Source organism: Hemicordylus capensis, chromosome 4 (assembly GCF_027244095.1).
Source record: "Hemicordylus capensis ecotype Gifberg chromosome 4, rHemCap1.1.pri, whole genome shotgun sequence".
Classification (NCBI taxonomy): domain Eukaryota; kingdom Metazoa; phylum Chordata; class Lepidosauria; order Squamata; family Cordylidae; genus Hemicordylus; species Hemicordylus capensis.
Window position 1 is genome coordinate 159,904,030 of NC_069660.1, and position 23,748 is coordinate 159,927,777.

The 23,748-nt window shown below is 46.8% G+C and overlaps 1 protein-coding gene across 2 annotated transcripts in view; it reads left to right on the top strand.

The window, feature by feature from the left end:
- Window positions 1-23,748, top strand: part of TNR (tenascin R) — a 540,529-nt gene that overhangs the window by 19,494 nt on the left and 497,287 nt on the right. Inside the window, exon 2 of one of the 2 annotated variants that reach the window (XM_053247414.1) lies at window positions 9,666-9,761. The exons of the other annotated variant lie outside the window; for it this stretch is intronic. The gene's annotated coding sequence lies outside the window, so the exon portion shown is untranslated. The remainder of the gene's footprint in view (window positions 1-9,665; window positions 9,762-23,748) is intronic. 2 annotated transcript variants of the gene reach the window in all.

Consider the following 23,748-nt stretch of genomic DNA (forward strand, 5'->3'; position numbering starts at 1 on the left):
GTTCTCTGCTGATGTCTTCCAGAACTGCTTCTCTCCATGCGTTCTCACACAGAACACATTGTTTCCTATTCTCATTAGGACCATTCAAAGAGGGGCAGGCTTGATTCTTAATGGTTGGGGCCCCCATGGGCAGGGGAATGGTTTAACCTTTCACCCAATAGTAGCTCCAAGTGGACCTCTTTACTTCCTCCCATGTAAGTGCAGCCCATATGGGATGGGTGATGCGTCTATCTGCAGAGTCTTCCTCCCTCAGGCCTTTGCTGTACACCTCCTGTCTCTGCCATAATGAGAGGTACTTCACTAGTGGTCTATAATCAGCTGTCTCTTCAGTGAAATGGAATTTGTATCCCAGATGAATGGAGCTTACGAAAGCTGTAATAAAGCCTCCAATTCAAAGCCACATATACATTTATAGACATATAAAGGAGGTTTAATGCCATTGAGAAGTCACCGTAAAACTGTGAAAGACTTCATCCAGATCTATACATCATGTGCAGATCAATGTAGCAGGCAAGACGTCTGCATTTCAGCAGCAGATAATGTGGGCGCCTGCCCTTTCGATATACAAATGTGAACAATGATAAAAATGAACAGAGCTGAGACGGAGAGGTTGAAAGGTCTTCATGGCATAAAGCGAAATGAGGAAGTTGTCTGTACATTTCACTGCCCCACCCCTCACTTTGGGAGCTTGCAAAGTGGCAATGGTTTCTAAACACTGCAAATTCGGGATTTTAATAAATCAAAGCCTCCCTTTGCCATTTATGGTGAGTCTCAAAGATGGCGGGAGTGTAAGATGTGGTGGATACATTTGATTATGTCAGTTCAGTTCATTCAAGAGGGCCATAGAATGTGCTGGTTTCCCATATATTATGTGCAATAGATAGGGCATTTCTCGTTTGGAATTATTTGTGTGTACGTTGGATTAGGACAATACATGCATAGTATTTATGCGTATCTGTGGTTTGGGGCTGGGATAGTATACGTCTGAAAAAGTTGTCATCCAGCAAGCTGCACACAGTCCACTTGCCATGAATGATCAATAAATACACCTCTTGTTTTTGCCACTTGCCTAGGACTGCAGAAATGGAGGTGGGGTGGGTGGCAGTGCCAAACACCGGGCAGGTCACCATGCATGGCTGGTGGGCTGTGTGCAGTTTGTTGGGCCATAGGTGGTGCAGACCTCCTGTGTAGCTTTCCATTGGGATGAAGCAAAGCTGCACCGCTTGTGAGCCAAGAGCTGCACACAGCCCATTAGCTCTGTGTGGTGGCCTGCCAAGTGCTCAGCAACCCCATCCCTGATCCCTACATTCAGCTGGATGGGTCTCAGATTAAGTAACCGAGAGGGAGCAGAGCTGGACTTGCCAAGTCCCTGATGGCTCCTCAGAGAAAATGTTGCAAGCGACTCATTGCATCCCACAACTAACATGGATTTATAGGGCCAGTTCTGAGACCATGTGGGACCATGTTTAAAGCCTAGTCCCGCATGATGTCCCCAGGCTTTGGGAGTGTGCGCTCCCTCCTTCCCCTCTCCATGCATCTGCTTCCAGTTTAGGTAGAATAAACCAAGATCAGTCATGACATCCAAACGACCAGTTTTGGTTTAGTCTAATCTATTTATTTGAAATCAACCATGATTTGTAACTAAGGTTTGACATGAATGACTGACCACAATTTATTTCACATTAGGTTAGAATAAGCCAAGATCAGGCAATTTGCACACCACAACTTATCTTGGTTTAAAGGTGAAGTTGTGCTGCCAAGTTGGTGTCAATTCCTGGCGACCACAGGGCCATCTGGTTTTCTTTGGTAGAATACAAGTTTACCATTGCCTCCTTCTGCGCAGGGTGAGATGATGCCTTTCAGCACCTTCCTATATCACTGCTGCCTGATAGAGGTGTTTCTCATATTCTGGGAAACATACCAGCGGGGATTTGAACCAGCAACTTCTTGCTCGCTGGGCAAGTCATTTTCCCACTGTACTATTAGGTGGCTTTATCTTGGTTGGTTCTAACCTAAATCAGAAATGGGCACTAGACTGGTCAGGAGAAGTGGGAGTGTGCTCTCCTTAGGTTCAGGATGCAGGGCAGGGCCAGGCTTTCACTGAGGTTCTGTGTGATGGCTGAACTGTCCTACAGAGTCTGCCTGCTAGACACCAGGCACAACCAAGCTCTCCCCCTGAAATGTCCCCTTTTACTTCCTTCCTTTTCTGTTGGAAAGGGAAGAGGAAAAGCAGCAAGGTGCCATTTTTGCCACCCCTCCTCTTCAGGCCATCCATGGGTGGGGAGGTGCTGAGTGGGCTGCTGTGCCATCCCTGAGCCCTGGCTTGCCATCTGCCGCTTGAAGCATTCTGCGTCGTCCTGCTTGCTGGTAGGGCTGGCCCTGGCTCCCTGGCAGGAAGTGGGAGGAGCTCAGCTGACTATAGTCCCCGACACTCAGAGAGATGCCCAGGCTTTGCCAGGGGTTGGCTGTCTGTGCTGACAATGGCAGGAGCATCACGTCAGGGAACCTTTGTGGATGACCCCCCTCCATTTCCCACTGTTCCGTTTCTAAAGCATCAAGAGCCGGTACTCTGGTCTGTCTGGAAATCACACCAAAGAGCAAAGGAAACGGCTATTACCTTTGGAGTCTTCATCATAAAAACTGAAGAATGAAATTTTCAATCCCATATGTTTTATTGTTTTTGTTTTACAGTAAAAATATGGAATTGGAACTTTCACCCTCCTCTAGTGTTTATTTCTCCAGAACTCACAAAGCCACAATAGAGGTTTTTTTTCCCCATCTCACTCTTGCTACTGTTTGTTATAGCTACCCTAGCCCCACCCCCATTTAGAAAACTAGCAGAGATAGCATTGCTCTGCTTAGAAGCCTTTCCTCCTCTTCTCAGATATATGGTGGCTGGCTGATTTTATTCAGTGTCAAACGGTAGTTACGTGTTCTGTGCATGCACAATGGCATGGATGACCCATTCTATTCCCCCCAAAACTGGCCCAAGGGCTAGAAGTGTATACTGCTACACCATCCAGATGGATGGTCAGGCTCTATCATGAAGTTGTTATCAACTTAGCAGTCGGGGCTTTGCAGTGCCCGTGACAGAATGCTAGTGAAAGGCCTGGTGCCTTTGACAGGCAGGGGAAGAATCAAGAGTTTCACCATCTTTGCTTCCCCGCTTCTCCCCCACCCCCCAACCCATAAGACATTGAGGCCACTGTCTCATGCAGAGCAAGTGATAGGGTCAAGTCTGCTTTTTCAAAACCTGGCCCTTCTCCCGGTCCCCCCAAATTAAGTGTGCCTCATGGCCCTGAGAAGGAGTTAAGGAATGCCTACCTCCCTTCCAGCCCAGAGGCTGAAACACTCCAGATTTTCCAGGGGACTGTGGCATCTAGAATTTTCTTAGCAAGATCCTGGTTTCACCAATGTCCCAAGAAAAGCTCAGTTTTGCAAAGTTATTACGCTTTTAACTTTGAGACAGAAAGGGGCTGTTCACATGACCGTGTGCACGGGTGGTTGGGCAGTGGGGAGGCAGGGTTCAATCTACCTTCCCTCAGACGACCACTCACAGCCTGCGAGGTGCACAACCCATGCACCCAGATGATGGGCACTGCTGAGAACAGTGCAGATGTCTCTCCATGCTGCTCATGGCGGTGCTGGTAAATAGAGGCTGGGACTCGTCCTAGGCTCAGTGAATCCCACAATGCAGTGCATGACATGTGCACTGCATTGGAGGATTCCCCCAAGCAATGGGCACTCTAGGCGCCTGTCTCTGTGTGTGGCTGGGCTAGTAGTAGCCCAGCTTACATACAAGCAGGTAGCTGGGGATTAGGGAGCACTCACTCCCTTAACCTTGGCTAACAGCTGGGCTTAAAAGCTGGGCGAGGCGGTGCTGGCCCTCTCAGACTGGGCCTGATCCTGGCAGATCTCACATGCAGCCTAACCCAGGTGTGGTGTCCCTAGCCCAGGTTAGGCTGCATATAAGAACAGCCTCAAAGGCTATGCACACAATCACTGTGCAGAACTTAGCTTCCCCCCCAGACTATCCTTTTGAGTCCATGGGATGTGCAGACCGCACTCCCACACAATCCACACTGCTCCAAGCCATGCAGATCTCTGGAGGCTGACAATGGATATCCCTCGATGCCTTGTGTGATGAGCTTGGTGTATTAGGGGAATCCCCCAGAAGTCGGGTGTTAAGCACCCGACTCTGTGCATGCATGTTTGGGCTCCATGCAGCCTGAGCACCCACATAGCCCCAGTGCCAGGCTTAAGAGTGCACTCATGCCCTTGACCCTGGTTAAAGGCCAGGGTTAAAAGCAGGGTTAGACTGGTGGGCAGCGCTGGGATCAGCCCTGATCCCGGCACTGCACATGAGCAGCCTAGCCCAGGCTGGCCTGCACTACCTGGGCTAGGCTGCTCATGTGAATAGCTTTAGGCTGTATTATTCCCCTTTAGATCTGGAGCCTGCTAGGCAAACACATTGAGCCACTCTAGGTCTGAAGGGAAATTAGGAGTCTGCTTCCTGGTCACACCAAAATGTGATGTCAGGTTGGGAAGTGGCTGGTGATGCAATCAGGCTTATAGAAATAGAGATACGAGTGTAGTCCCTGAAGACCTTGGACCTTCATAATATACCCTTGTGAAACCAGGTGGGTGAGAAACAGGGAATGCCATCTGAGTGTACAAGCAAGTCATAGAAAGAAGAATGTTCCTGTGATGTGTATTGCTAGAGCTGGCCTGAGACTTTGGGCTGCTAGAGGCAGAAAATCCAAATGTCATCCCCTCCTGCCCATTCTTAACATGGGCCACAACCCATAGTAATGCTCTTGCGCTGCCTCCATTCATGTCCAGGAGCCTTGCACAGGAGAATGTCCAAGTGGCCTGTGCCCCATCGCTCAGCTTTGTCTGTCTCCCACTCTAACATCCTCAATGATGCCCCAAATCTACTGACTGAGACAGCTGCCTTGCTGTGTTTCATGGTCAGGCAGCCTCTGTGTGTAGCTGTCAAAAACCAGACCGATTTCCCCGCTCCTGTCTGCCAATATTTGTGTTTAGAATGTCTCTTATGCAAGGATAAAGTTGTATTCATGGAGGGGGTGAAGGCTGCTTTGGCATACATCCTCTCCAAAGCTCTGCTTTCTGGGCTGAGGTAGTAGTGACACCCTTATTTTTTTTTAACCAGCATCAATTAATCTCCCATTAAAGCCATCTGGGGCATGGCAGTTTGTTGTTAAATGACATATGAATGAACCCTCACACCTATGAAAAAATTGTCTACATGTTTGTTGATTAAAAACTAGAGAACCTACAAGTGCCAATGTGCTGTCATTTGGGGGAAATGACGCAGCCTGTCTGGGGTGTATTCAGAAGGCAAGTAACAATGTTTTCAGAGCACCTGTTCTCTGCTGGGGACCTTAACTGCCATGCTCCTCCCAGTTGATGTGTGGAGAGTTAAGGTGCAATATGATGAGGATTTTAAAACAAAGCAAATGAACACTAGGCTAGTAACCAGAGCAGCAGTTATACTCAGGGCCAGCCCAAGGATTTGGGGGCACCTCCATTCAGGCGGGCAGGCAATCACCCTGCTGGCTGGCTGGCTGGCTCTGACAGTGTATATGCACCTGCCCACATGAGCAGGGGGAGGTGCTGGCAGGTGGCACATGTGACCCAGGCCGAGGGTGCCCCTCCCTGCTTGGCACCCTAGACAGCCACCTAGTTCACCTAGTGGGCGGGCCGGCTCTGCTTGCACTGTTGTGCAAATGGAAGACATTTTCCATGGTCTCTCCTTCTCACTTCAGCTTCTGGGTTGCTGGAAAAGATGTCCCCAAGGGTTGAGGGACCTTCAGCAATAACATGTGATGCTTCATAGGTGGCTGCAAGGGGAAGGGGGGGGATTTATTTATTTATTTTTTAAAACCAATAGCTTTGTGCTTGCGGAGCACTAGTCTGGATGCTGCCCATGTTGGTTCCCATCAGGGGTTGTTTATCATTTCCACCCCATCCCCAATTAAAATTTGCAATTAGTTTCTGTGTGGAGGGTTTGGGGTAGTTGAATAGGGGAGCATTCAATATAAGCCTCCAGCTGCAGTTCAGAGTGGTATAGCCCAAACACCGATTTTACCACAACTGCAAAAACTAAGCCTAAATTCTTTGCATTCATTTCCAGAACTTTCTCTGCAAGAATGAAGGCAATGATTTTGCTTCTTTTTAAAATGAAAATTTGATTGGAATTCTGTGGCCGTTACCAGATTATGTGTTTGAAGCTGTAGTGTATGCTGCACTGGGCAATTGAGGCCTTGTGGATTTCTAGACTTCTTTAATTTAAATACTCAGTAATTCCAGACTGAATATGTGTTTAATATTCATCAGTTAAATATATGTTAGTTCAGTATTTGAGCTTGTTAACATTCACTTATCTAGGCTAATCACCCACTCTGTTTTATGTAACTCCAATCAATCAATCAATTTCAGGTTACTGAATCCTCAACAACTGAATGAACAACCTTGTTGAAGGTCATCATACAGCAGTTTGAGATTAGCTTTGGGAACTAGATGATTCTCTAGGGTAGGCAACTAACCACTTTGCTGGGGAGAGCATGATCCTTGCTGCCTCCCATCCCCATGCTTCAGGTACAAATTTACCCCCAGAACACCTTTTCTCCTTTCTGCAATATTTTGTTTTCAAGTGCTGGTAAATGTATTTGATGGAAGGTTTTACTAACCCCCGCAATACAATATTATTTTCTTGTACCCCAAACGAAGCATAAACCTGTTCTTGGAGCGAGGCCACAGATCTTTAACAGAGAATGAATCCTCATCAGATTAAAGTTCCCAGGATTCTTTGTGGGGAAGAATGGCAGTTAAGTTGGTATACAATAAAACTGGTAAACATTTGTATAGGGCTGGGCTGAATTGTCATGGATTTTGATTTTCACAATTAAACTTGTCCTTTCGACAAGAGTCTTTTTGGTGACGTGGTGGGTATTATGTGAAAACAATAGTTTTTTCTTCCCAAAACTGCTCCGTGAAGCTCTGTCAGATGCCTCAACATTAACACGACTTTTGATGTAGGGTGGCAAACAAAGATCAATAGAAAATTGAATCACTTTTTTGAGATAAACAAAACTAAAATTGAATCGTGCTGTGCTGAATATTCACACCGTTTCATGTTTGCACCAAAAACACGACAGGAGAGAGAAATACACCCAATGAATATGATTGTTTCTTTTGTTTAAAAAAAATAAATCAATTTTCCTTCTAATGTGTTTGGCTCATCGTTCAGTATAGCACTTCCTATAATGCCCTAGATTTCACACTTCTTTCAATATCACGTCCTCTAATTGCAAAAATTTCTCTCTCTAAGAATCACACAAGGTCTACACAGCCAATAAGGAAAGATGGAGTCTTTATGCATAAGAAGCTTTGTCTAGTAGCTCATTGAAGTTACTGGGAATCAACAACACATCAGCTGCGTGGATTGAGACAACAAGGGGATTCACACGGGCAGCATAACCCAGGCTAGGGCAGCCCAACTTGGGCTAGGTTGTGCGTGTGAAGTGCCTGGATTGAGCCTGATCCTGTGCCAAGCCCGAGTTTTTAACCCAGCATTTAGACAAGGTTAAGCGAACCTATGTTCACTTAACCTTGGCTGGCGATCATCTGGGCAACTGCTGCCGGATTAATTAGCTTTCCCCCAGCCTGCCACCATGTCCGGCTGTGAGCCGGGGGAAAGGGCAGCCATGCCGAGTGCAGCAGCTGCTCTAAGAAGAGCACATTTGTGCCCTGGGGCACTCTGTGATGTGGGAGGGGGAAAGTAATCCTGCTCCCAGCATCTCCTTCCGCCACACTGCCGCTTCTATGGGTGCGTAGTGCAGCAGAGGGGAGGATGGCGGCAGCCTGTCTGTCAGGGAAGGAAGGTAAGCTCCTCCCTTCCCTGCAGCCTGCCCGCCCTCCCCAGTGTGGCCATGTGCATGACCTCAACTAACATAACGGTGTGTTCCTACCGACATATTGTTGCTTCATGTCGTGATGACAGTGTGCTACCGAGATTAAAAATTCAAATGCACATGGATGCTTATTTGGGGTTGAATGCTGAACAGATTCTGAAAACCAAGGTCAATCTGGGGCTGTGGCAAAAATGGAATTAGAAGGTAGGTATTTTTCAGCCCAGTCCTTCATTGTTTTTGCTCAGCTCTACGTAAAAAGACAATTGGAGGAATTCAGAGTCCTCTTTGCTAGTTTCAGAGGTCTTTTGCTAAGTATCTGACATATCTTCCACATGTGTGCGCACATGTGTGTGAGCTTTCCTGGTTGCTTCATCTTCAAAAGCTCCAGCCGGACAAAGGTACAGGCGAGAGAAGGCTAAAGAAACGGCATTAATGAGAACAAGGAGAAGAAAAACCCTCTAAATGCTTGTTCAACGCAGCTTGACTGCGAAGGCTGCCACAAGCTTTATTTAAGGAAATTGTCTCCTCTGTTTATTCAACTCATCTGAAAAGAATCTGCATCTCTGAGCTGCTCTGCCTAATGCCAGCAAATCCACTCCGGCAGAGCTCCCTCCTATTGATTTGCGTGTCACTGGTTCAAATGGGGTATTTATACTGTGGCTGAGCACCTAATAAAAATTTAAATTATAGCTGTAAGAAAAGGGGGTGGGTGAAAGAAAGGAGGAAAAATGGTTGAGCAATGACAGGGGTAAATGGTAAAACAGTGATATTACTGCCAAATACAAGAAAGCGTAGAGGAAGGTCCTCGCATCGCGTCTGAGAGCACATTATTGGGAGCATGATGCTGCTGTGGGAAATAGCAGGCCCTCATTAAATGCTCCCCTCCTCCTCCATAATGTATGCTCTGATTCCATGACATGTTGTCTTTCAATGCCCCAGTTCTGCATCACTGGCTGGAGGGTATGGGTGTCAAGTGAGGCAGCTGAAGGCACGAGCCCTCAAAGGAAGCATTGGGCAGCAGATTTGAAAAGGTGCACCTGTGTGCCTGCAGCTGTATGCCTTAGGCCTGTTCACACAACCATCAACATCAGGGTAGGAGGCCTTGTACCCTGGCTGTCATGGTTGTGTGTGAACTCACGGAAACCCCTCCAACACAGGTTGCTCAAAGCAGGGTAGTCCAGTTTTTGTATCCTGTTTTTAACCAAGGTAGGAAGAGAAAAGAGCTCTCCTACCTTGCTTTTCTGGTCATCTGGATCCGCTCAGCTTTTCTATCAGCAGCAGGCCTGGAAACTATAGAGAGCTGTGGCTGCCATTCATTGGCGGCTCTCTATACTTCCAGCTCCCAATTTCAGCAATGGATGCCTGGCTTACTCGTGTGTTTCTTGAGTCTGCCGACATCAGCTGAGGTTCTGTTTGTCTGTTGCTACTAGGGTAGCTCTCTAACCCCCACCTCACCCTATATGGTTGTGTGAAAGGCCCTTGCATGTGTCTAGCTGATTCAGACCTGCCACCCAGAACATGAAGGCAGAGCTAATGAGTACATACATGACAGGGCATTTGCCTGTGGGCATGGCCCTACTTCCCCCTCTATGTGTTCAGTGAATGTGTGAGGGGATGGCTGGACAGGGCTGTCGTTGCTCTAAAATGTGATCTGAGTGAAGGCAGTTCTGGACACAATGCATTTGCTTCTCTCATACACCTACATCGTGCTTTTGGTGTTTGTTCCAGAATGAAAGACGATCCTGCTAAAAAGATAATGGGGCTATTCTCACGATCTGCGAAAATCGGGCTATGATCTGGCCACCCAGGGCTCCATCCCTGATTGTGAGTAGTCTGCTCTCCCCGCTCAGCTCACTAAACTGGGTCTCACGGATCATGAGACCCGGCTCAATGTGTTGTGTTTAGCTGTTGACCTGTGGTGAGGGTTGCAGTGCATCCATTTTGCATCTTTACTACATAAGGCACATTCTGGAAATATTAGCACAAGTCTAGAGGGAACTTTTCCCCCCAAAAGGACTGTTATGTTCTTTATCAAAAAGGGGTACTTGTCAACTTGTCTGAGTCCGCAAAAGAATTTTAATAACTTATGAGATAATGTACAATTACAACTGGTATTCTGTAGTTAAGGTGGTCTAAAGAGAATGTCATGCTTTATTTTTCAAGCAGCGCTGAGATTGTATAGCATTGTCAGAGTGGAAGTTTCACACTGGGAGCTGCCCTTCCAAGGCAAACAACAGCTGCACACTTTGAGGGGCAGGATTCAGATTGGGATCATGGTGGTGACAAATGTTAAAAAACCCGTCCCTTACTATGGTCCTGTTAGAGGTTGTTGATTTTTACCCACAATAGGTAAAACAGCAGAGCACTAAGGAATGAGCACACACTCCAGTTACAGAGTAGGTAGCAGAGGATGGTTTGGATATTGCAGCTGTTTAGAGAAAAACACATGGAGATCCTTGTATGACTAAACACTAAATATTTATTGGTTAAATACACTTAGATAGGAAAGACCTATCTCTAATCTAAAGGACTACATAGTGGATAGGTAAGGAGAGAGAGAGATGTTTCCATCTGCTCTCTAGGAGGAAAGGAAGGATTGTGACTCAGCACAGGAAGTGCTGCAGAGTCATTTCAGGGGTCATAGAGTAGGGACAGATAGGAAGACCCTGACTCACTGTCTCTACACCCAATGCCCCTAGTGGTCATTAGGACAGTTGGTGCAAAAGGTTGATGCACTGGAAATTCATCTCCAACAGGTCCCAATCTGGATTAGCACCCCCGCCCCCTGCCATGCAGCTGATATTTTGGAAAATTAAATATAAGACACACAAATGTTAAGTACACATTAAACATTCCATCTAGTTTAACCCAAGTCCCAATGTTTGCAAGATCTGATGTCATTAATTTAATCTCTATACTCAGATGGCATTCTACATTATATTATCCAAAGTAGAAGATATGTGACATCCTGAGCATATTGATGGTTGTTGCTCTGCTGTTTTAAAAGGTCCATGGTTATAGTGAAATAGTTAATTTGCACTTAATTATCATCTGCCTCAAGTTGAAATGTGGAATAAAAATTCCTTTTTGTGGAATATTACCAATTATATTATGCTGGTTCAGTTGTTATGCAGGACCATAGTTAAAAAGTTGGTTCCTCATGACATCTCCAAACCTCAGGAATGTACCTTCCCTCCTCTCCTGTCCACAGACCCATCCACAGACCCAGGAATTCTAGTTCCCATTTAAGTTAACTGGTCATGATGTCTGAACCAACTTTCATAAAATAAACTGAGAGATGAATCCAAGATCTGAAGTGCATATCGTAACTCAGTTATTTTGGGGAGGTTGGCTAGAATAAACCAAGACTGGTCTGTTCAGATATCACAACCAATCTTGGGGGCTATTCTCACGATCAGCAAAAATTGCCGATTTTGGCTGATTGTGTAAACCACCGGGCTCACAGGTGAGCCCGGTGGCTTACAAGTGGCTAGCCCACGTTTTTAGCCCTCCCCTTAGCCTAGGTTTGCAGCGAGTGCTCTGCAAACCCGGACTTTATGATCGTGAGTAGCTGCGGTGTGGCTCCGTGCCATAGCTACTCATGAGGAGACACCTCCCCAGAAGGGGAGGCAAAAAGCCACCTCCTGGCTCCGGGGGTCTCCCCAGTATGCCCTGCACCCCCACGCGGACCCCCAGCCCCTGCGGGCTCCATCACAATCGTGTGGGCAGCTGATCCAGCCACCCAGGGCTCCCTCCCTGCTCATGTGCGGGGAGAGCGGGCTTAGCTCACTCTCCCAGCTCACCCTGCTAAACTGGGTCTCACTGATCATGAGACCTGGCTCTTGGTTTGTATCTAACCTAAATCAAACCTAGAATCCTGAGAGGCTCACATGGGCAGAGGTTGGGGTAGCGTGCACCATTAAGTCTCAGGCCCCATTCACACATAACAGGAAACTGGATATGAAGGTGCCAGAGGTTGCTAAACTTGTGTGTCCAAATGCATGAAACCCTGGTCCCACACGGAGAGCGAGGTTTTGCTCTTCAAACTCCAATTTGAACCCTTGGGTTGTAGTGAGTTTCGCTGCTCCTGCTCAAGATTAACACCCACCTGCAATATGTCCAAATGTGGAACTGCAGGCTAGGCTGTTTGAAACCGGACTTGAGGGAGGAAGCTCCTCCTTCCCTCTCTCTGACTGTGATTGACTGTGCAGGCTGTCCTTCATGCAAATCCACACCGCCAGTTTCTCCTCCTGTCTGCTGTCTCCCTGATTGCAGAGAGCCTCCTCTCCATTACATCTAAATGTGGACAGGAGGGTGGGAATGGGGAGCAGCGTGTTACATATGAATTCAGCCTCTGAGATGTTGTGTGGGGAAAGCTTTAATAGTGCTTCCACAGGATGTCTGAACTGCTCTCTTACTTTGTGGAATATTACCATGTCAGAAACCAGCTTGCTTACCTTGAATTTATTTTCACTGTATTCAATAGTACTTACTCCCTGGTAAGTGTGTATAGGGGCATAGGACTGCCGTCTTAGCTCATTTATATGGGATGATACAATCAAAGACTCCGGTAAAGAGGAGCATGTGTAAGATAAATTCTGATGAGGAATTCAAACTACTGTCACCAGAAAGCAACCTTGGAAAACAGCATAGGAATATAGGGTGCTGCCTTATACAGAGTCAGACCATTGGTCCATCTTTTTCAGTATTGTCTACACAGACTGGCAGCAGCTTCTCTAAGGTTGCAGATAGTAGTCTCTCCCAACCCTATCTGGAGATGCCAGGGAGGGAGCTTGGAACTTTCTGCATGTGAGCATGCGGATGCTCTTCCCAGAGCGGTGCCATCTCCTAAAGGGAATATCTTACAGTACACACACATGTAGTATCCCATTCAAATGCAAACCAGGGTAGACCCTGCTTAGCTAAGGAGACAATTCATGCTGGCTACCACAAGACCAGCTCTCCTCGGCAAATGACAAGCTGGTATTGATGAAAGAGGATGATGAATGTAGATGCATATCGATTTTGGAACTGCATTAATTGTTCAAAATGCACAACTGGACAACTGTCTTGGGATATGTCAGATAAATGACAATAATGGTACTGAGTGAGTTGAATGTGGAAGGGAGGGGAAAGGAGACCAGGAATGGGGATTTCTGCATATGGGTAGTACCTGGTCCAGGTCCCTACCATGCCTTAGCCACAGAACGGAAAACCAGTACTACTACTAGGAAGATTTATATACCTCTTTTGAATAAAAGTTTACATAGAAATACATAATAAATAAATAAGTTGGTCCCCTGTCCCCAAAGGGCTCACAATCTTAAAAAGGAACATAAGGTAGACACCAGCAGCAGCCACTGGAGGGATGCTGCGCTGGGGTTGGATGGGGCCAGTTGCTCTCCCCCTGCTAAATATAAAGAGAATCACTGCTTTAAAGCTAACCTCATATTCATGCATCCAAAATCACTGGCAGTCAGTGAGTCCAGGACTGAACTTAAAAAAAAAAAAAATCTTTAGGACTGGCATAGCAGACAGCTCCCATATTACAATAGCAGAGAGAAAACCACTGACACAGCTGGTGAGAGGTGACAGTTTTTAGAGAGTGTTGACAGTGCCATTGTGTGTTGCTGGGATTTTCCTTCTTGCTAAGTCACACAGAAAAGAGAAGAGTGAGTGAGGGATGGTCTGGGTATGGGGTAGTGTTGGCAGCTGCCCAATGGCAACAGAAGGGAGAACCTAAGAATCTCAGGCAACACGAGGAACTGTTTAGTAAAGTTCAAAGGAGTCTGGATTGCCATAGCAATGACTTCAGGGCCATGGAAGTGGCACAGCACATGCAAAGTGCAAAGTAATGGCTCAAGTGCCCTATTTACTGTATTATTATCAAGTGATAACAGCAACTGCCATGTGACGGCCTCATTGGGTGAACTGGCAACCAGGCCTATGGTGTTAATATTGCATGACAAAGTATTGGCTAGTGAAAATACATTTCAGTTAGAAGGTTATTACATGATAGTAATTATCTCAGCTGATCACTGGCCCTCAGAGCTGAGGTACATGATTAGCAGCATGAGGAGATACAGTAGCTTAGGGATGTGCCAAAACGTGGGGCACCTCCCTTAAAAGGTGAGAGCTTCCCCAGCCCCTTTAAAATGAGGGAGAGCAGCTCCTCCGATTGCCACCATTGTCTTACTCTCTGTGCACGCGTGCCAGCCATTTGTGTGGTCAGCATGGCTGGTGGTCAAATGCCTGGCACATGTGTGCAGAGACCATGTTTGTGCCAGTGTTGGGCTCAGGGGCAGCTAGGAGACACTCCGCTGGCACACAGTTAATCCTGGGAAGAGCTGTGGGAGTACAGCAATGGCAGCAATCAGAGGAGGAGCTGGTATGGACCTGCTCTCCTCCACTTTAAAGGGGCTGGGGAAACCCACATTTTTAAAGGGAGGTCCCGCAATTTGGCTTCTGAACCGCATTTTGGCACATCCCTACATTATGAGGCGGGTCTCACGATCCATGAGACCCGCTTTTGTTAAAACTGCGGGGAGAGCAGGCTAAGCCCTCTCTCCCCGCAGATGAGCAGGCAGGGAGCCCTGGGCGGCCGGATTGGCCGCCCACACGATATCCGGCTCCGTGACGGAGCCGGCGGGGGGTGGGGGGAGTGGGGGCCGCGTGGCCCCCGCAAGCCCTAGTATGCCCTGCGCAAGCGCACAGGGCATACTGGGGAGACCCCGAGCTGGGAGGCAGCTTTTCATCTCCCAGCCGAGGGTCTACACGTGAGTAGGTGACCAACAAAAATCAGGCTAGGCTCTCCTAGCCCGATTTTTGTTTATCGTGAGAATCGCCCCTATATCTGTTCTTGGGTTAGAACATAAGAACAAAAGAACAGCCCTGCTGGATCAGGCCCAAGGAAGCCCATCTAGTCCAGCATCCTGTTTCACACAGTGGCCCACCAGATGCCACTGGAAGCCCACAGGCAGCAGTTGAGGGCACGGCCTCTCTCCTGCTCTTACTCCCCTGCAACTGGGACTCAGAGGCATCCTGCCCTTCAGGCTGGAAGTGGCCTATAGCCCTCTGACTAGTAGCCGTTGATAGACCTCTCCTCCATGAAGTTATCCAAACCCCTCTTAAAGCCATCCACGTTGTTGGCTGTCACCACATCTCGTGGAAGAGAATTCCACAAGTGGATTGTGTGTTGTGTGAAAAAGTACTTCCATTTGTTGGTCCTAGATTTCCTGGCAATCATTTTCAGGGGATGACACCTGGTTCTAGTGTTATGTGAGAGGGAGAAGAATTTCTCTCTATCCATTTTCTCCACACCATGCATGACCTCTATCATGTCTCCCTGCAGTCATCTTTTTTTCTAAACTAAATAGCCCCAGGTGTTATAGCCTTGCCTCATAAGAAAGGTGCTCTAGATTCAGATTTCGGGTTGCACTGATTCAGATTTCAAGTAGGAGATTGAATATTTGAAAACATGTTTTCAAAATCGCAGCAAGTTGGAAACCAGCATGTTAGGGAGAGGAATAGGCTAGAACCTGTCTCCACTTGCATCTTTCTGTGCTGTTTGAGCTCTTTTGTTCCCTGGGCTGCTTCTCAGCACCATTTTGCCTCTTTTTTGCCCTCAGTCACATTTGGCCTCTCTGCCATAGCAATCCACATGATCTGATTTACAGGCATCCATGATGCCTTCACATCAGACACAATGCCATGACAACATCAACAAAATTGCATGGGCTGCTAATCAGATTAAATGACAGCGAGGGCAAATGAGACTGATGACAGTGAGGACAAAGAAGGAAAATGGTGTTGGAAAAAAGTAGCAGCCAGGAGAACAAAAGGATGCTGAACATGGGCCTATGTGCAATGAGTGTTTGAAATGTTTCCAAAGAGGATCCTTTTGACACTCACAAAAGCTCTATCGAGATGTTACATTGTACCTGCACACAGGACCGCATGTATACTTGTACAGGCTCTTTCAAATGCAGGATACAGATGGGAAGTGTACTCATATTCATATGTTGATATGTGATGTGTCATCAAGTCTGAATAACAGTATGTGCCCACAGATTTGTATGTGCATACCCAGTGCAGAGATTATAAATGCACTGAACAAGGTAAGGTCATTCACACGACCAAATATGCTGGGGGGGGGGGCTGGCAGGGAGGCAGACTCCTACCTGCCTCCTCACATGCGACCAAAATTCATTTGAAGGCTCTTCTGCTCGTATGGCACATGAACCACACTGCAATGAATGACAGAGCAGGGAGCCAGAGGAGGAGCCACTACAGATCCAGTGTGCTGTAGTGGTTAGAGTGCTGGACTAGGACTGGGGAGACCCAAGTTCAAATCCCCATTCAGCCATGAGACTTGCTGGGTCACTCTAGGCCAGTCACTTCTCTCTCAGTCTAACCTACTTCACAGGGTTGTTGTGAGAAGAAACTTAAGTATGTAGTACACCACTCTGGGCTCCTTGGAGGAAGAGCAGAATATAAAATGATGATGATGATGATGATGATGATGATGATGATGATGATGATGTCCTCCAGCATCCCTCAATACACCATGCCAGGAGTGCAGTGCACTGAGGTGTCTCAGAACAACTTCTTAAGACTGTTCCTAACTGGATCCAAATCCTTACTTTAACTAACTTCACTTCCAACTTCTAACTGTCACTGAGGTCATTCAGACCCAGAGGTGCCCCGAGTTCATTTTGGAGCCTGGACCTAAAGGCCTTTGAAGGCATCCTCCCACCCACTGCTACTGCAGGTTAAGCATTTTTTTTTACATGTAGGTTCTTGAGGGCACAAACCACACCACTCAGGACAGACTAAAGATGATTTGGGGACCTTCTGTGGAGGCCCTGGACTTCAGCCCCAAAGTCCAGGGGTAAGAGCGCCTCTGTTCACTCCATCAAACACTGTGTTCTACCTGTGTTTGGGAGCTTGTATGCATCCAGATTTCAATTGTGTGGAAGTGAGATAAGAGGGAAACTGGGGTAGAAGTGATTGTGTGGAAGCAAGGTAGGAGGGAAAGCTACCCTACCTTGCTTCCACACAATCACTTCTACCCAGGTTTTCCTCCTACCTTGCTTCCACACAGCCAAAAACTGGAAGCACTCCCAAACCCAGGTAGAACATAATTTGTGTTTGTGTGAATGACCTCACAGTCTAACTGCCTCTTATGATTGACAGCTCCAAAGAGTTCTAAGCCAATTTGCATAGAATTCTGCCAGAGATGCTTTTAGCCATGGATCTTGGGGATCTGGTCCGTGGCTTCCTCCATCCGGGGGCCCCTCCAAATGTTCTGTGGGGCCTCCCCAGAGGCCTGCCACCACCCCTTCCTGTGGGACGCTGCTGGCCTGCTGATGCCACCACCTCTGGAAGCAAATTACCTCCCCCAAAAGCCCTAACTTGGCAGCTCCTCACAGGAATTGTGGCTGCTACTTCCCGGGCCTCTCCTGCCGGTGTTGCAGGACAGCAAACAACCAAGCAAAGTGCCACTTCCAGAAGGCGCCCCTGCCCGCTCACATCAAGAGTGAGGCCAGCCACTTGGGAGCCTCCTAGCCATATCCCAGCAGCTCCCTGGCCAGGGCTCCCTGGGGCAGCCAAGCCCAGCTGGGAGCCCTGCCGGGGAATGCAGCAGAGCAACAGCCACCCACTTGCTGTGCCTCCCGGAGTCAGTGGGCAGGCGGGCGGGGAGGCGGGGAGGAGGAAAAGAGGCCGTGAATGAACAGAGCACCACCTGTTGCCATGGTGACCCCGTGTGCTTCGTTTCCTCACCACCACCACCACCTGCAGGAGGAAGGGGTAGCCTTTCCCCCAAGGCCAACCTCTTGCCCACCAGCCAGTCTCCAGGGGCACCTTCAGTCAGGCAGGTTTTATTTAAAAAAAATAAATTAAGGGGGGCCTCATGGCAGGGGGGTGCTCACAACAGGGGTCTGAAGCCCTTCAGGTCTGGGCTCCAAAATGTCCTAGGTGCGCCACGGAGTTCTGCATCATTTCATCACAAGGTGTGATTCAGATTATTAAAGGATGCCCTGACAGAGCATAGGGGCATCCTGTAGTGATGACAGGGTGGGTGCACTTTGGGAACGTTCTCGCCCTGCTCTTGTATGTTGGTGGACAATTGTCTGAATCAGCCCTTTGTATATACAATAGTTTCAGTTCAGTCCTAGAATAAAACAGATACCACCTGCGACCTGAAGTGGTATGATACAGGGGGGAAATGTTATTACTTGATTCTGCTGAATGTATACACTGGCATTCAATATGCAATTGGGCAAAAATGTGTGTGTGTGTGATGTGTGTGTTCATATATATATGCCATTTCAGACAGCAGATGGAAAGAGGCAAAGAAGTTTAGTGAGCCCTCCAGCATCTGTGAAGTACATGGAAAGAACTGCACATCTGTAAACAGATTTGCTCTCTTCTGAATGGTAGCATTAGTTACTTTTTCATTCTGCCTGATTCTATATATGGTAAGAGAAGCTGATGTAGCAAAAATAAGAGAAGTAGCATTTTGGAATCACAGGCCATCTCGGTATAGCCAACTCTCCCTAAGGCCTATCTTGGTACCGAAGACCCAAACTAGTCTGAGCCCTTTCTTGCAATCAGGGAGAAAGGGCTCCACGCTGCAGGGGAGGAAGCCTTAAAATGCTTACCTCCCCCACAGAATATCCTGGTCTTCTGGATCACTGGCTCAGATGTTTGCTGTCTGCTACTAGCAGCCAGGAGGTTTGGGGGTCTGGGAGGCTTCTGGAACTCCTATAATGCATCATGTGAGTGCACAATGCATTATGGGGAGAGGAGAGCTGTCTTGTGGTAGCAAACATAACTTGTCCCCTTAGCTAAGCAGGGTCCACCCTGGTTGCATATGAATGGGAGACTTGATGTGTAAGCACTGCAAGATATTCCCCTGAGGGGATGGGGCCATTCTGGGAGAAGCATGTAGGTTCCAAGTTCCTTCCCTGGCATCTCCAGGATAGGGCTGAGAGAGATTCCTGCCTACAAACTTGGAGAAGCCGCTGCCAGTCTGTGTAGACAAGACTGAGCTAGATGGACCAGTGGTCTGACTCAGTATATGGCAGCTTCCTATGTCCCTATGAGCCTCCTAATGCAGGCCAGGAGGCTACTTGTGTGTAGGTGCCATGCGGAGCCACACAGCTCTGACACATGATCAGTTAGCCTGGAGTGAGAGCGTGCTCGTGCCCTTAATTCTGGCTAACAGCTGGGGCTCCCTACAGGGTTTGCCGCTGAACCACCGCCAGAAGCCATGTGGCTCCCGGCAGTTCTCACAACCATTCTCACAACCAGCAGGCACAACTGTCCTGGGCTTCCTTATCCCAATCTTGGCTCCGCGTGTGAGTAGCCCCTCTATCTCATATTGCTTAGTGTCCCTCAAATCTCTGGAGGTACAGAAGGTGGCGGGGGGAATGATAAGGTTGGGAGAAAAGGGGCTATGGTCCTTAAACTGAAAAGAATATTCTGCAGGTGGGAAGGGCTTTAAACAGTACCACAGAGCAACTGCCAACAAAACACTGCACATTACAGCATTCAGTTAATGGCTAAGATTTGGGGAAGCCCTGCTGACTAGAAACTGCTAATTAAAAACTGTATTGCACAAATTAAAGCAGGAAGGCTGGTGTGCTTGGGGCAAGAGCATAAGGGCACCTAGTCCAATAGGTTATTTTAAAAATCACATTAAAAACCCTATTCTTTAGAGCAGTGACATTTGTTTCACAGAGTGCTATGAAAGTCTCCTGCTGTGAATTACATACAGTATATCCTTTTGAGTGAGATGCCACCCCTCTGCTGTTTCAGTTGCGTTGGCTACCAATTTGCTTCCAAACTCAACTTTAGGTGCTGGTCTTAACTTTTAAGGCCCTACGTGGTCTGAGTCCAGGATATCTTAAAGGCCACTTTTCCCCATATGAACTTGCTTGGGTGCATCGTATCTGAAGTCCATTGATTCATTATTGTTCCTCCACCATCTGAAATTTCAAACTGCCCTTGGCCATTGTGGTTGGGGCTGATGGGAGTCGTAGTCCAAAAAAAATCTGAGGCCTCAAAGTTGAGAATCGCTGCTCTAGATTGTGGAACACCCTTCCCAGGGAGGCCTTCATTGTTCCTCATCTTTGGGCAGGCAGCTACGATGCGTGTTTTTTAGAAAAGCTTCTGGCCTGTAAACAGTTATTTGCTGCGCATTTTCTTTTGACTGTTTTAAAGTTTCTTATATGGCTGTTAGAGATGTGCAGATGTTCTGTGGTTGGAACGTTCTGCCTTGAAATGGTCCATTTAAAGTATTCCGAGCTCAAAGCAGAACACACTTAAGACCTGAGGCAGAACATTCTGACCTGTTCTGAGCGCCATTTTGGAATCCGCCTCTGCACATGTGCAGCAACCATTTGTGTGGTCAGTGCCACCATGAAAATGGCCACTGTGCATGTTGTACGGAGCCCAGAAGAGCAACATTTTGGAATCCAACATGGTGCTCGGAATGGGCCGGAACATTCTGACAGAAAGGGATCATTCTGTTGGAACAACTGGCTTGACCGGTTGTTCCGATGGAATGTTTCCCAAATTTTGTGTTCCATCCCAAGCTTGGAACACGATGTAAAATGCATTTCATGCACACCCCTAGTGGCTGTTATATATAGTTTATATTTTTAAACTGATTGGTCTCTGATGAGAAGGTGGGATATCAATGATTTCCTTAAATATAAATACATTAAAATGTCATGAATTAATCTGGGATTTCAGTTCTACCAAGTGGACCATATCCCAGTATGTTTTCTAGGGCTGACTAGGTTGGATTGGACTGAGGTGAACTGGGGCATGCCATTGCCCCTTACCTAAAAAGGGACCTACCAGGGCTGATAGTTTCAACGCAGTCCAGCTTCATTTCCTTTAAGTAAGAACATGACAAAAAGATCCTTAATGGGGGATTGTTATCCTAGGTCGAGCCCAAACCCCAGCTTTACTTGATGAACCTAGTTGACATGAATGGCTGAGGGCCATTTCTCACATTACACTGAGGCAAACCTGAGTTTTCCACTGAGCACTCGGCAGGAACTGCAGCCAATCACAGAACCCCGGTGTACCCACATGATATACCAGAATGCTGTGTTGGCTAGAGTTTTCCAACCATTCACAAAACTTCAAGAGTGTTGGACTTGGGAAAGGAAGACTTAGGTTATGTTAAGGTTAGGTTAGCTGTGAAACTTGCTGAGTGACTGTGAACCTTGTGGCTTAAGTACCCCACAGGGTTTTGTGAGGATAATATGGGATACTCCACGTATGTGGCTCTGAGAATCTTGAGAGGAAATTGGGGTAAAACTATGATAAAACTCATTTGTTGCACAAGCACAAATTAAGTTACAATATTACAAAATAAAAAACTAAGTTATTGCCAAGTTAAGGATGTGTAATAGTCTGTAAGCAAATATACATTTTTGGGATTCATGATGATACAAATATAAGTGAGGCCAACCCCTGCATGTCTGAATGGCTAAATGTGTAATAGTAAATTTTAAGGGCACATAAATGTACCGCTTTCTATGTATCTTGTGAAAAATTTGGCAGCCATTTTGTTTCTCCCCTATAACTTTTATCTGCCAGGGTTTAGAGCCCATCACCATCCAGTACCTGATTCCCCATGCTCTAATGAAAAGAATGATACCCCACGTAGACTTGTATCATCACGGATCCCACGCAATGTGATTTTTGTACATTTGGTTACAGACTATAAACTAAAACTTAAATGTTACTATCAACTACAAACTCTAACCCTTATTGTTAACCCTGGAATTTGGGGGATGGTTTCTGATACTATTTATCTCAAAAAGATACAACAATCAGAATAGAGACTGCATTTGGCATCAAACTGACAAGAGATGAATCTTTACTCAGTTTATTCTCAAGAGACCTCCAGACCTGAGGAAAGTAGGTAGACTGGAAACGCAGTAATGCCACGGTTCACAACAGGCACTCAGCAAATCCCCATTTATGTGTGGGAAGGCTGGAAAAAAAATGGGCAGGTATCTATAGCACCCATAAAGCCTTTAGAAAAAAAGATGAGGAATAACATACAAACATTGTTCCAAGAAAATTTCGTTGGCAGCCATGGATACTCCCTCTTAAGTCCAGTCTGTCTTTATTCACTTCTGCTCACAAATTGTGCTTGCATCCAATGGCTGACACCCAGACTAAATTACTTCTAAATACTTTGTTAGTGTAGCTCCTGAATAGTAGTAATGAGTAATAGACATAATGCTGAATGTCAGCAGTGTCTCCCTCCTCCCACCCCGCTGGTCCAGGGCCACAAAACATGGGGAAAAACTTAATTCAGCATTCTGGGAAGAAGCACTGTGCAATCAGTATAAAGCATAGAAAGTGGATGCAAAATTTGAATCATTTGCTTGTATACCATTCATAGAATTTGGAAAAGGCTGCAGCAGGAATGTAGACAAACCCATTCCTCTGTGACATGATCCTTCAATAGCATCACTGGAAAATAGGGACACTCTGGTGTACTTCTAGCACTCTTCACCCTAAGGGTTTTTGCTGGAATTCCCCCTTGCCCTCCACATGACACATTGCTGAAGGCGCTGCTCTTTGTGTTAGAGATAATATTTGTGTATTCTGCAACCACTTGCCCTACACTGGCTTCTGAAGCAGGGAGTACGAGCAGGCTGGTGGACAGTCTCATTTTAATAAACATGAGGGAATGTTTAATAAAATGCCTATTCTAGATCTGAGCTGCGCTGCGGGGGATGTGGGTTGCACTTACAACTCCCTGCAAAATGTGCCTCCTTTTCCTAGATCATTTGGAGGTGCTTATAAGAGGGAAATATTTGCAGCTCCCCAACAGAGATGCACTTGCACCCTGAAAGGTGCCCCTCCCCAGCATCAGCTGTTCCCCTCAGGAAATAGCACCTCCCCGGTATCTTTTAGGCAGCAGCAGCACCAGTAATAACATTTCTCTCAGGTGGCAGCACTCCCCGAAAAGGCCTCTGACTGCCGCATTCACACCCTTTCTCTCCATTAAAAGACAAAAAAGGAATAGAAGCAAAATAGGCCCAGTGATTTACCAGAGGCAGGTCTTAGAAAAGAGGGACAATGCCTGGTAAAAATAGGCACAGCTGGAGCATATGATACATGCTGCCCTTACCTCACTCTCATGAGCGGGTTTCCCCACTTTCCCTTTGCCTGGAAAAGGAGAAGTTGGCACTTCTTTCTCTCTCCTTTTAGGGGCATAGTAATCACTTGCAAGGTCATTCAGCACATGGTTGAAAATACAATCAAATATTTTCACTGTCTTAGCTTTGAGAGACAACTAGCTGGTAAAATATGGATGAAATTTCTATTTTTTAAAAATCCCTTTAGTTTTTAACCACTCAGACTCCTCTGAATATCACAGAAAAGGAATTATTTTGCAGTATATAATTTTTATCTCCCAGGTGCCCCTTTGCTTTCAAAACTGGCAGCTAGTCTGCATCCCTTCCCAGGTGACACCGGAAAGCCTGATATTTGCCCTTGGGCAAAGCTGTTATTCTGTATTCCCATGTGGTTCCACAGGCTTATACAGCTTGTGAACTGCCCTGCCAAATGCAGCCCGCATAGTGTGTGGTATATGCTGGGTGGTTGACAAACCCATCTGTTTTTGTGGCCTTTTGTAAGCAGCAGTTTTATCAACCGATGATGGGCTGTCAGGTATGACTGGTGACTGTGCTGTATCCAGTTGGGTGGGTCAAAAGTTACAGGGCATGGGTTAAAAACCTTCAGTCTAGAGCAGCAAACGAATCGTGTG